The following is a 12,658-nucleotide window of genomic DNA, read 5'->3' as shown; positions in this document are numbered from 1 at the left end:
GGAACGATGGAGATGATGATGATCATGATGATGCTCAGCAGTTAGGCTCAGGTGCCACTCACATCCTGCCAACGTATGAAAGGTAAAACAACAGCTGGTATCTGTTTCCACTTAGCTTGTTCAGTTTTGCACAAAGTAATCTACAACGCCACAGATTACTCGGATTAAATGTAATTATGAAACGTTTGGAGGTTGAAGCTGTTTATAGAAAAAATACATTATAATGAAAAGTTTATACCACCTTACTGCACAACTTAATATAAGAGTTTCACCAAAAACCTGTCTAAATAATTACGACTAATTGTATTATTTATTTATTTATATCAGTATTTGAGATGATGTTACTTATCTATTTAATTAACTCATTTTAAATATGAGTACTTTTCCTTTATAAATTTACCTTGTTCATACAGACATGACAAAAAGCATGAAAATCCACTTAAATTAAAGACTTGTATTTGTCTGTTTCTATAAAATATACCTATATTATTTATTATTAAAACAAAATATCTACTTAAAAATCTGTATTCATGTATTTCTCATTAACACAATTTTAAAATTAAAAAAGCACGGTTAAAAATATCCATAATATATAAATCTTTTTTTTCATGTGTAACGTATATTAAAGGCAGACAAAAAAATCTACTAATTTTCAAAAAAATTAATATAAAATGACTTCATGTACAAAATTCTATATATTTCCTATTTTGTGTTTATATAAAATCTTTATTACTATTGTTTGTTGTTTAAATATATCTACATATATATATATATATAGATATATATATGTGTGTGTGTGTGTATTTATCAAATATATATAAATTAATCAAAAAAACATAAAAGTAATTTTATAAAAAAACAAATGCACATCTTTCATGTAATATTGTGTATGTATGTGTACGACACAAAATCCAGCATATTTCTTAAATTATTTAATCAAGTATCTGTTGTACGGATTTATAGACTTATGATTAATATGTAGAACTGTTTTTCAAATTTTGAAATTAACATATTTTTTATGGTTAACATTGTAAAATATTGACCTTTTTAAAAAAATAAATTATAATGTACGTGCTACTGCACTACTCCATTTTCAACAATGCACATGTAAACATGTGATTTGTGGATGTGTAGACATAGAAAATCCTCAGACATCTATCGTCCTGCAGGAAATACCAAAGAAGAAGTCGGTGGCCTGCTCACATTGTGCATAAAACAACAGCAGTGAAAATATAAGATTTCTTCGTTAGCTCGCTTCTTTTTCTTGCTTTAAAAACATTTGTCCCCTGTGTGTGAAGCATGAGCCCACGTCACTGAGAGTTCATGATTAAATTAAGGATATATGAAAAGATGGCGTTGGAATGCTCACACATGCATGCACTCCTTGCACATGTGCTCGTGTGTGTGTGTGTGTCCCATTTCTTCTGGATATCTGCTAATTGTGCATTTCATTTCTGCTCAAGTGACTCTTTTAAGGCAAAACAGATACTGAGAGTTTGAGCGCCAAGAGCGACGGCGAGAGGCGAGGACGAGTGGAAGAGACAGAGCCGGCGAGGAAGAGGAGGAGGGGTGGGGAAAAAAAGCAGAGATAAGAAACAGGAAAGACAGCTGCTCTTTTCCCTCTCATTTCATCCAGTTATTGGTTAACTCGGTGGAAAGAAGTAAATGTTCAAGGGATTTCAGGTCGGCCTCTGCCTCCGCCAAGGTAGATGTGCGCTCCACTTGAGGTCTAATTCAACTCTTGTGTAGTATTGATCGCGGCGGCTGCCACTAGGGAGCCCGCCGGTCTTTCCTCGAACCAAGGTAGACACCGGTGAGGGAAACATGCGGTGTAAAATGCCTCCCTCCCTCATCCACTCCCCTGTTGATATCAAGCTTTTCTTTTTCCTCTTTCTCTCCTTCTACCCACTTCTGAGTGCTCTCATCCCCCAACCTCCCCCTTCCTCAGGTTTGATGGAACACCTTTGGAAAGCAGCCGCGGGGAGCAGCGTCCGCTGGTCAGACACTGTAAACTGAAAAGGAACAGGGAAGAAATGCTGGTGTCGGTCTGCAGTTCGTGCAGGGAGGGCCGGGAGCTGATTCAGCTGCTCTGGGGTGGAGGGAGGCGGATGGACAGTTGCAGAGAGGTGATGGCGGGGGGTGGTGTCCTGGAAGAGGCAGTACCTGCAATGAGAAAAATATGGATTCCTGTCTGCAAGACAAATTGATCTCCGGTGTGTGGGAGGAGCAGAGGGGCTTGTGGAGAGAAATGTGCTGAGAGGGAGGCTAGAAAACAAGAAAAAGAAGACCAGGCTGAACTTTAGGATTTTGTGTGTGTATGTGTGGGAAATAGAAACTGTTCAACACACACTCGCACAGCTATTCAGAACTAGCAACGTAGACGTTAGTGTGATAAAAGAAATCCACAAGTCTCCTGGTACAATTCATTGATTCGCTCAGGAGTAAAGATGCAGGGCTTAAAGAGGTACTTCTAAGACACGAGGGAGCTTACATGAGACAGAGGCAGTCTCTAGAGTGAATGAAGCACTAAAAACATCGGACAGGACACTTTTATTCAACCATCCCTGCAAGGGAACTCTAGATCCACAGAGTCCTCCTGTACTTATTACTTTACACTGATGTTTGCAGGTCTACATAACCTGACTGTGATCTGGTAAAATTTGCAGACAACACTGTTCTCTTTGCTTTCTACCCCTGTATTAAACCATAGCTCGGCTGGCAAAGGATGTCAGCAGCACCACCACTATCCAGGGTGGAGGTAGTACAGGAGCACAGATTGTGTGCAATTTTTGACAGTTTTCGAGTTCTTTTGGTCGTACTCAGGAGTTCTTTTGGTCTTAACAAAGATATTTTCATCATTTTCAATTATTCCTTCATTGAGTGTGTGCTCACTAATTTCATCAACATGCAACACCGGACATGTTTAAACATTATGTGGACATCATTGCTAAGACCTAAGTAAGAGCTTTGTCAGCCTTATGTGAACTCCATCATTTAAAGCGACCCACAGAAATCTCCAAGATCCCTCACACATCTTGCGTTCTGTGCATGAGTGGCTCCTATCAGGACATAGACTACGCTGTCCAGGATGTAGGAAGTTCTCTGATCCTTTCCTGCCCTAGTATTACATCCCTTCATTGTTCCCTCCTCACCCTCACAATCAGTTACATTGTAACCAAACTGCTTGCTGTACCTGAACTGTGATCGCTCATTTTAGATCGATTTTCAACTGCTATCATAGATTAACATTAGCTAACAGCAACTAACAGAGGCTAACAACTGCTAACAGCAACTAACTGCTGCAAAAATTACTGACAGAAAAGTAATTTTTGCATCCTCAACAACTCGCCTCACTATCAAGGTCATCAGTCAGAGGTGAGCCTTAGTGACTCAACGCATATCGACCGTAACTAGCATTATGCACTTGCGAGAACAGTGTCATTACTTATTATTAGAAATTAATATCTATATTAAATTGATTGATTTCAAAATATAATTGGTATTGTTTGAATATAAACTTTTTGAAAGCTTGACAAAAAAACTTCCAAAATAAACATGAGAATTTAAATATGTGATTAATACCATTTTATTTTTATTGGTATGTTTATAGAGTCTATAGAGTTTGTAGGTTTGCACCGACAGCCTCTGGATGCTTTTAAAATTCAGTACTAACATTGCCTCAGCACAAAAGCCTACATCTAGCCTGGCATCCTTGATATGAACACACATGGTTAGCTACAAAAGTAGCAACCTACTGGTTTGTGTAAAAAAAGTGGCCTGGGATAGAGTCAAATTCCCAGCCTGAATTAATATTTCATTCCTCTCCTATGTGGTCTAAATGTTCCACATTTGCTTTTGTACTTGGAGATCCACATTTCCTGAGGCAACCTTTTTAATAAAGGAATTAAGAATAAACACTATCAATCATTGATAGAGAAACTATAGTCCACACTAAGATTCAAAGTGGTCAAAATTGGTGATGAAAAGCTTCCGAACCTCCTGCAAATCGATCCTTACGTTAGCTGAAATTGTGTCTAATTTCTGCATATTTTTGTGAGCAGTCTGAGTGTGGGAACGCTCCCAGAATATGTAGAGGGTGTGTAGGTGTGTACTACTGAGTGTATGTGCCATTTAAGACTCCTGACACCTGTTACTACCCCCACCTTCCCCCAATCAGCCAACCAAAAACACACACACACACACACACATTCATGTAAACAGGAAGAGAGTTATGTGAGCAGAAATGCCAAATATCTCCTTTGAGAAATGGTGCATGATTTCCGTGCATGGGCCTACATCACATTTAACTCTTAGTCCTTTTTTTCCCCCTGTTTAGATAGGTTAGTTGTAATTGTACTTATGAGTATATAGTGTGATTCTGTATTGTATTTACTACATGAAGGCTTTTTATACGTATGCTATTTTTCAATGAAAATCCAAAAAACAGCCACCTCAGTATGAAGTGTCATCCATAAACCATGTGACAGCAAAGGTAAATGTCACACAGACATACAAAAAAAGTAAATCCAAGCACCAACGTGTTATCACTTCATCCTGGAACCCATAAATCAACCGTGAAGAATGTAGCCGTCACATTTCAGGATTCACCAAAATGCAACAACTCCATTGTTGCTCCTGAGCTACTTCAAATGTTTGGCATCTGTACAGGCGGCGGCTGAGGTCGCCTCCGAGCGCCGAGCTGGCTGGGAGACACCGTTATCATCGGGCGCCGCAGATTGGCACCTGTCACACCGCATTCAAACCCCTGTGAGTAACACTGACAGACAGGTCGGCGCGCCGGACCTGAGGAAGCACCCCTGGGTCCCCTTGGCCTCCTTGAGTGGGTGAGATGAAAGTAAAAATAACACACTGCTGTTGCCGCACACACAAAAACAAGATTTTCACCAACTGTTATGAGGCATGTCATCAGCATCACCATCTCACCTACACATTTCTTAAAAAAACAACAATTAAAGGCATTTTTACATCATTAAAATGATTGTGCATTGCTATATGAGACAAATGTGATCCACATTATGGACCATTTGCAAACTAGAAATTAATTTCAAAAGCGTTTTTAAACTTTTTGCATTTTTTATAAGCAAGTTAATCCCTGAAAAGCCATTCCAGCTCCTAATTGGAGCCCTTTATTTCTTCCATCTGCACTTCCTTTAATGGCCACTAGAGACTGGCCCAAATAATGAGTCGATCCATGTAGACTTCTATATTAAAAAGATTAACTTTACAGCATAAACGAACGTGTTTACATCCTGCTATAAATAATGGCTTTGATTACTGTTGCTAATTTTGCCTCTATAAAAACTTCCGTGAATTTCTGTGTAACACTGTTTGATGAAGGTTTAAAGTTATGAGTTTTTAGTGGTGTGGAAATGACAGTCGGTGCAAATGTGGCTCCTATTTTAGCCTTTTTTAGATTGTTACTTTGGGTAGCACTAATTAGCATATACTACGTGTGTCAGAACATCACACAAGAAACCACAATAGCTATTTTTTCCTTTCGTAGCAAGTGTGTGGAGGCAAGTGTTATTTGTATAGTAACTATAGAATAAGGGTTGAAGCTTGCATTGTAAAGGGAATGGTCACTAATTGGAGTCACTGAACTGGACCTGTTTGCAAATAATTCAACTTGCTCTAATGTTAATTGTACTAATGGACCATTTAAAAGCTCTGTGATTGAGTTTTGGTGAATTACGTTCTACTACTGTATTTATATGTCCAATAAAATGCATTAGCAAGTATCTTTCTGCTTATTTCTACAGTTTACTAACAATGTCAGCCAGTATTATCTGACAAATGAACACTCCATGCTCTAGTATAAGTTTCATATCTTCCGACTCCAAAAAACCTGGACCATAATGGCCATAAATATCAACTCAAGCCTTTAAAACACAGGTCCACATTTGGATGAAGATGATACTGATAATACGTTGGCTAGGTCCATCTTTTATATACAGCCTATGCTCAAATCCATAGCAATGATGCCATTTGATGCACGTGAATTAAAAGTTTTCATTCAGCCTGTTCATTTTCACTCCAGTACCTAATGCTCAGCAAAATCAATGCAAACATTTAAAACATTAGAAGGACAATTAATAATGGGTTATTAGAAAAAATAACCAATTAAACTATCCAAAAAGTGAGTTTTTTTTCCAGCTGTCCAGCATGCCATCATTAAAGAAATTAAAGATTCTTTAAATTGAAGTCCTGGATGTTTCATTTATTTATCTCTGGTTGGGACATCGGGGTCAAAACAGCCGGAATAAGCATGTCCTTATTGAAGAAGACAAGAGCAATGATCGATGCCAATCGCGTAATCAGGCTTTATTTGAAGGGGGTCGTTGATTCTCAGTCCATCAAGGTTAAGAGTGCGGCACTTGTCACGGCGTGATTTATTATTGCCAGGAGCAGACGAACAACGTCGCATGCCAAAAGGGGGGTGGTGGTGTTGGGAGACGACGGGACCGGGCCCCGTCGTTTGTATTAATAAGTCCAGACGTTACGTGTGAGGCGCATTTTAGAAATTACCCTTGAAAAATTAGCATGTCACGATCAATCGTCATCAAATGATTCAAGGGGCGTGGCCTGGCCTTATTTAAATGGTATTCATCATCACATGCGCACAGGCTGAAGTGGTGGATTGTTATTCAGATGTCTTTAGCGCCGAAGAGTTATTTCAGTCTCTCTTTGTTTTTGGCCACTCGAGTGTGAGAGTGTGTGCTCTGATCAGTCATTTCCTTGTTTTTATGGAAGAATGTAGGCTTAATCTGTGAGGTTTTGTTGGGAAAATTGATAAATTATAAAATTTTAAAATTATAAAAAATAAAAGGTGTAAATAACTCAAAATTCTGGCATTTATCACGAGGTGTTCAGTCAAAGTGAAATTTCAAGTGCAATGAAAGGGGATAATGTTTTGAAGTTGTTGGATCTTCGTCATTTTGGCTCTAAATGAATGTGACGTGCAGGAGCTCAGGATGCACGGTTTAAATCTTTCAGTTTGGCCGCTGTGGTGAAGGAAACGTCCCTGTGAGTGATGCCTATTTACAAACAAAAGTATGCCGGGACACTCCCGCCTGTCCGCGGGAACGCAGTGGTATATGGGAGACGAATGGAGCGGAAAGTGCATTTTTCATCCCCTTCCCCTCTGTTTGTGCGCTCCTTACACACACTACACAACAGGGAACACATGTAATGCATCACGCCGTGATTTCTGACAGCGAGGTGGAGGTAATAACTTTAGGAAGCCCGCTCCCTTTTCTTTTCTTCCTCCCTCCTTCCCGCCTGTCTCAGTGGCTCGGCGCTCTTATGTCAGCCATCGATCTGGTGGCTGGAGACAACTCATTTCATCGCTGTGACACGCCATGATGGACCGGCGCGCCCCGAACCCCTCGACTTATTCCCAGCCCCGCGTTCCAGCAAGCCTCCGTCGGAGAGGCAGCGTGTCGGACGCTTGGCGGGTCTATTGATCTGCCACGGCTGGACAGCCAGAGAGGCGCTGACGCCGTTCTCTTCTGGCGGTTACTTTATTTCCATGGACCTCGTCATACAGCTGCAACTATCTGTCACCATGTTTGAGACCGTGACAGTGTGTGAATTAACTGTGTATCAAGTTGTGTTGGATGTGACATTTAGATGTGAGTCTTTTTGTCCATTTCGGTGTAACTTTGTATAACTGCAACCGATTATTTGATTTATTTCATCAAGTTTTAGCCAATGAAGAGCTCGTTTAGTTCATCAAGTTTTGTAATTTATTTTTGAAAGTCAAGCACAATAAGCTCTTCCTCTTCTGTTATAGAGACTTGAGCTCAATGATACATTCATGGCACTAACAACCCAGACTCAAATAATCATGAAAAACCAACTTGCTCATATTCATGGATACTCTTTTTTTTTTTTATGTATTCTTGTGTCTTCACTGTTACACAAGTCATGGACTAAAAAAGCTGAGTTTTGGATGAAGTGATAATGACTTTATTCACAAGTAAGGGTGATGACATATTAGTCTGTTGTGGTGAAGACAGAGCTGAATGTGAAAGGGAAACTGTCGATTACTGATCGTTCCTAGCGTCACCTATGACCACCAGGTCTCGGTAGTGACCAAAAGAACAAGACTGTGAATACAAAAGGTGGAAAAGGGTTTTCCTCTGAAGGATGTTAATCAGCTATGGTTCTCCAGGTTTTCTGAAGGTATTTCAAAGTTTTCTTTGGCCATTGGTGCTTTTTCACTCATTTTCAGTCCAGTACTTGTACCTGACTATTTTCAGAGGAATGCTTTTTTTGTTTGTTAAGCCGCTTAACACTGACCTATGAATCATTTAAGGCTTCTAACTCAGTGGAGGAACCAGTGTTGTGTCTACACGCACATATTTTGTTATTAGCAGCCTGTCACAAAAACACCTAATTGTTTCCATTTCTTTAGTTTAACCTATGAAAACTGCTGATTAGTTGTCATATTGCAGCATGATATGCAGTACATGATTAAAAGACTTGAGGAAACTGGACAAGTGCAGGACAAAAGAAGCAGTATCAGATGTAAAAAACTATCTACAGCAGTATCTGAAAGTCATCTCCTTAAGAAACAGGAAAAAATTCAGCACAGACCTGACTGAGGACCTGAGAGATACATCTGGACCTTCAACTGATCCATCTACTGTTCAGTGAAGCCTCATCAGTGATGGTCTCAGTAGAAGGTTGGCTGTCAAGGAGTCATTCTCAAGGAAGAGAAACAGGGACAAAAGGCTTAAGTATGAGAATTACACAAGAATGGTAAATGGCCTGTATTTATATAGCGCCTTTCTGGTCCCTAAGGACCCCAAAGTGCTTTACATATCCTATCATTCACACACTGGTGATGGCAAGCCACGTTGTAGCCACAGCCACCCTGGGGCGCACTGACAGAGGCGAGGCTGCCGGACACTGGCGCCACCGGGCCCTCTGACCACCACCAGTAGGCAACGGGTGAAGTGTCTTGCCCAAGGACACAACGACCGAGACTGTCCGAGGCGGGGCTCGAACCGGTAACCGTCCGATTGCAAGGCGAACTCCCAACTCTTGAGCCACGATCGCCCTGGACTACTGGACTAAAAATCAGTGGCAACAGGTCTGAAGTAGTGAGTGATGAATCCACATTTGAAGTTTTTGGTTCATCATGAAGTGCAGAGGTTCTGCAGAGGTCAAGAGAGAGGTTCAAACTTGAGTATCTACAGCCATCTGTAAAACACAGTGTTGGGGATCTTACCAAAATTGAGGAAATATAAACACAGAAAAGCACCATCAGATTTTTCACACACACAAAAAAAAAAAAAAATCAATAAGAAAGCAAAGATGCTTAATTTTTGCTCATGTGTGTTTCTCATTTTAAACTGAAAAGTTTTAGGTTTCAGACCAAGAAAAACAACCATGAACAGTGTGGCGGACATTTGTTCCTAACTTTTAACATATCATTTTTTTAATTCAATATTGTTGGTTACTGATCTTGTTTAGTTCACTTTAGTTACTTGAGTTACCCAAAAAAAGCCCTTAAAAAAGTGTTTATCTGTTCATTCATGGTACCATTATAGAGTACCATACCTTACAGAGTTTAAACGTCCTTAATAATAACAATATATTTTAATTGAAAATATTCAAATTTGATGCCTGCAACTGAGCACAACAGTTTTTTATGTTGATGAGAAACTTACACATTCAACTGAAAGTACACAACTGTGTGCAGAAACTGCCTGAAGAATATGAGGAGCAGCACACTGCAGCATTACATGCAGCGCGTATTAAAAAAATATAAAAGCACTACTTGAGTCTTTTGTGTCCCTGTAGAGCTTCATACTCTTAGTTTTTAAAAGAAAAACACTATAACAAGAAGAGCACTTTGTTATTAGACTTTGTTTCGTAAGTCATGGGATCCTGAGGACTACTTAAAGAAATGACAAGAAACTTTGCCTCAAGGGGAGTTCACGCTGTGTTGAAGTATAAAAGAGGTCATACCAAATATTTCCGTTATTTGTTACAATTATACAAACTTTATTTTTACCTTACATACTGTATTTCCATGTATGTTTGCTCATGTTGCAATAAATCACTGCACCTATAGCTAAATTTTAAAAAGAAAACGAGGCTAGTTCAAGACTTCTTGCACACTAAGTGCTTTGGAGATAATGAAATTAATATTCTGGATCCATGGCCAGGGAACTTCTGAGTTAATCTGATCAATTTTTACAAAGAAAACTACGAAGAAGAATAATCAGTACTATAAATATTGACTTGTTGCATTAATTCCAAGTCTTTGAAACTTATGAAGGTTCATTATTGTTGCACACTTCATCAAAGAAATATAAAGATAATCTAAACACTGAAACTGAAGCGTATGGAGTACAAGAAACACAAAATCGGAGCCACTGCTGGAACTTTTATCGGTGACCGTGCTCGCAAATGAAGTTAAAAAACATCTGAGCTCTATGTGTCGGATGAGCCGTCTGTAATCCAGGGCTTATTAATGCCTTGCTTCGTGTGTTAGCCCTGCCTCTGTCGCTTTGCTGTGTTTGGTGTCGCAGCCCCGAGGCGGTACAGGTCATCCTGATTTGTGCACAAGTGTTGAACCTAACACCTGACCCCGAGGCTCTACCGCACAGATCCAAACCCGACGTGACACACGGCTACAAACGGGCATAAACATTTCACTTCCCCCTACTCTTCTTCTATTTTCATTTTATGTGTTGAATATTGTTTAAAAAAAAAAAAAAAACATGCACCGCTACATATTCAGGGTGTCAGGCGGAAAACACGTGGAAGGTAAGAGGAAGACAGCAAGCGCTGATCATGCGCTCGTTACGACGGACGCGTGTAATTTTGAGTCTTTGTCGAGTCGGGAGCAGTAATGCAAATTGTCCTGTCACTTCGTTTAATGCCGGATGGAGTAAGAGGCATGTGTGCTTGTGAGAGGTGAGAGGAGGTGGTGGTGGGGGGGAGAGAAGGCGGGAATCAGGCCGAATCTCTTCACAACTCACACAAAAACACGAACACGTACTTTCAGTGGTAGAACCTGAGGGCAAAGCTGAGCCTCAACCTGAACTTGGGGAGTTCATTTTGTTTCTGTATGTCTGGAGCAAAAGAAATAGCCCAGGGATATTTCAAGTATTTTTTTTTTTTTTTTAGGCTTCTTTCCTGCCTGCCTGTTCACTTAATGTTTCAGTAAAACCTCTGGAATCACAGGCAGTAAGGTAATTTTCGCTTTATTTATTTATTTATTTTCCAGCGTTCCCAATTGTTCTGACAGCCAACCGTGCTCGTGAGATCCTTCCTTTTGGCGTTTGTGGTGTGTGGAAGGGCGCTAATAAATCAGACAAGGCGAAAGATGAAAATCATGAAAAATAACAGGAAAAAAAAAGAAGAAGAAGAAGGGTTAGGGGAAGCTCAAATATATCCAGCACTGGAGGCGTCACTAAAACTAACATATGCAGTTGGATTTCCCAAAACGGTTTAAGCAATCCACCTCTCAATAATCATAATAACAACTAGACACTCTTTACATTTGAGTGTTTCTTTTTCTTCACCTTCCTCACACAAGCAGAAAAGCCTGAGGTTGAAGAGAAATTTAAATCATTCCTCTTCCAAATAAGAGGACCAACCCTTTAAAACCTCTATTACAGGTATGAAAAAAAAATGTTATCATCTTTGGCTTCCACTGCTCTTGCTACGTGTAAGAGCACGGCCTCTGAGTATTAGCGGAGGCGGTTAAAGAGAAAAAGTTCATTAAATACCTCGGGGATTAGCTGCCAGAGTTGGCCCGGCGTTTCGGCTGGCAACGGTTAAACCTTTTGCACCTGCTTCACCCTGTGCTGACATCCTTCTGCTTTTTTTGCCTGTTTTTTTCTTTTCTTTTCTTTTTTTTTAAAGAGCTGCTTTTAGAAGAACTCTTCACCTGAATGGTAATGAAATCAGCCAATTTAGCCTGAAACATAAAGTTGGGGGGGGGGCGAGTTTGGATGGATGGCATCGAAGCATGCACTCGAAATGTGGACTTCAAAGGAGGAAGAGAAAAAGAGAGAAAGAGGGAGAGTTGCATCGAAGCACGGCGACGGCTGCGGCGTGAGGGGAGAGAGTTCCGGAGAGGTGGGCAAATCTGTAAAGCGCTGGAGCTGAGAGGGAGAGCTAGTCACCTCATCAGGCGTAGATTTTACAGCCCCCGTTGCCCTAATCCTGACAAGCCGTCCGCCATTAGGGAAGTTGCGCCTCCCTCCTCCACCTCAACTCTCCCCCCTGCATGTGAGGGAGAATTTCATCTCATTGCTGAAGATGTCATGCAGAGGACAAGGTGGGTGGGGGGGGGGGGGGGGTGAGTGCATTTATTTGATTAAAGCTGATGATAAAAAAAAAAGTGGGGGGGGGACAGGGAGAAGAGGCTGTGGTGTGGGATATACTGTGATTAGGACTCGAGTCTTCCTCTCACAAAACACACACTGTATATACTGTTTGTTTTCTAAGTGGGATCCAAATCAATATTCCAACTCCAGGAGAGCCTTCAAAGGCAGCCAAAAGTAGCCAAGTGAAAATACTTGTTTGGGAAATCGAAGCGCAGGAGCATTGGATTTGGTTTGGTTCAAAACAACAACAAGAAAGAAAAAAACAAAACAAAAGAAAAACATGG

Source organism: Oreochromis niloticus, linkage group LG23, assembly GCF_001858045.2.
Source record: "Oreochromis niloticus isolate F11D_XX linkage group LG23, O_niloticus_UMD_NMBU, whole genome shotgun sequence".
NCBI classification, from domain to species: domain Eukaryota; kingdom Metazoa; phylum Chordata; class Actinopteri; order Cichliformes; family Cichlidae; genus Oreochromis; species Oreochromis niloticus.
Note: the sequence above shows the minus strand (reverse complement) of the source record.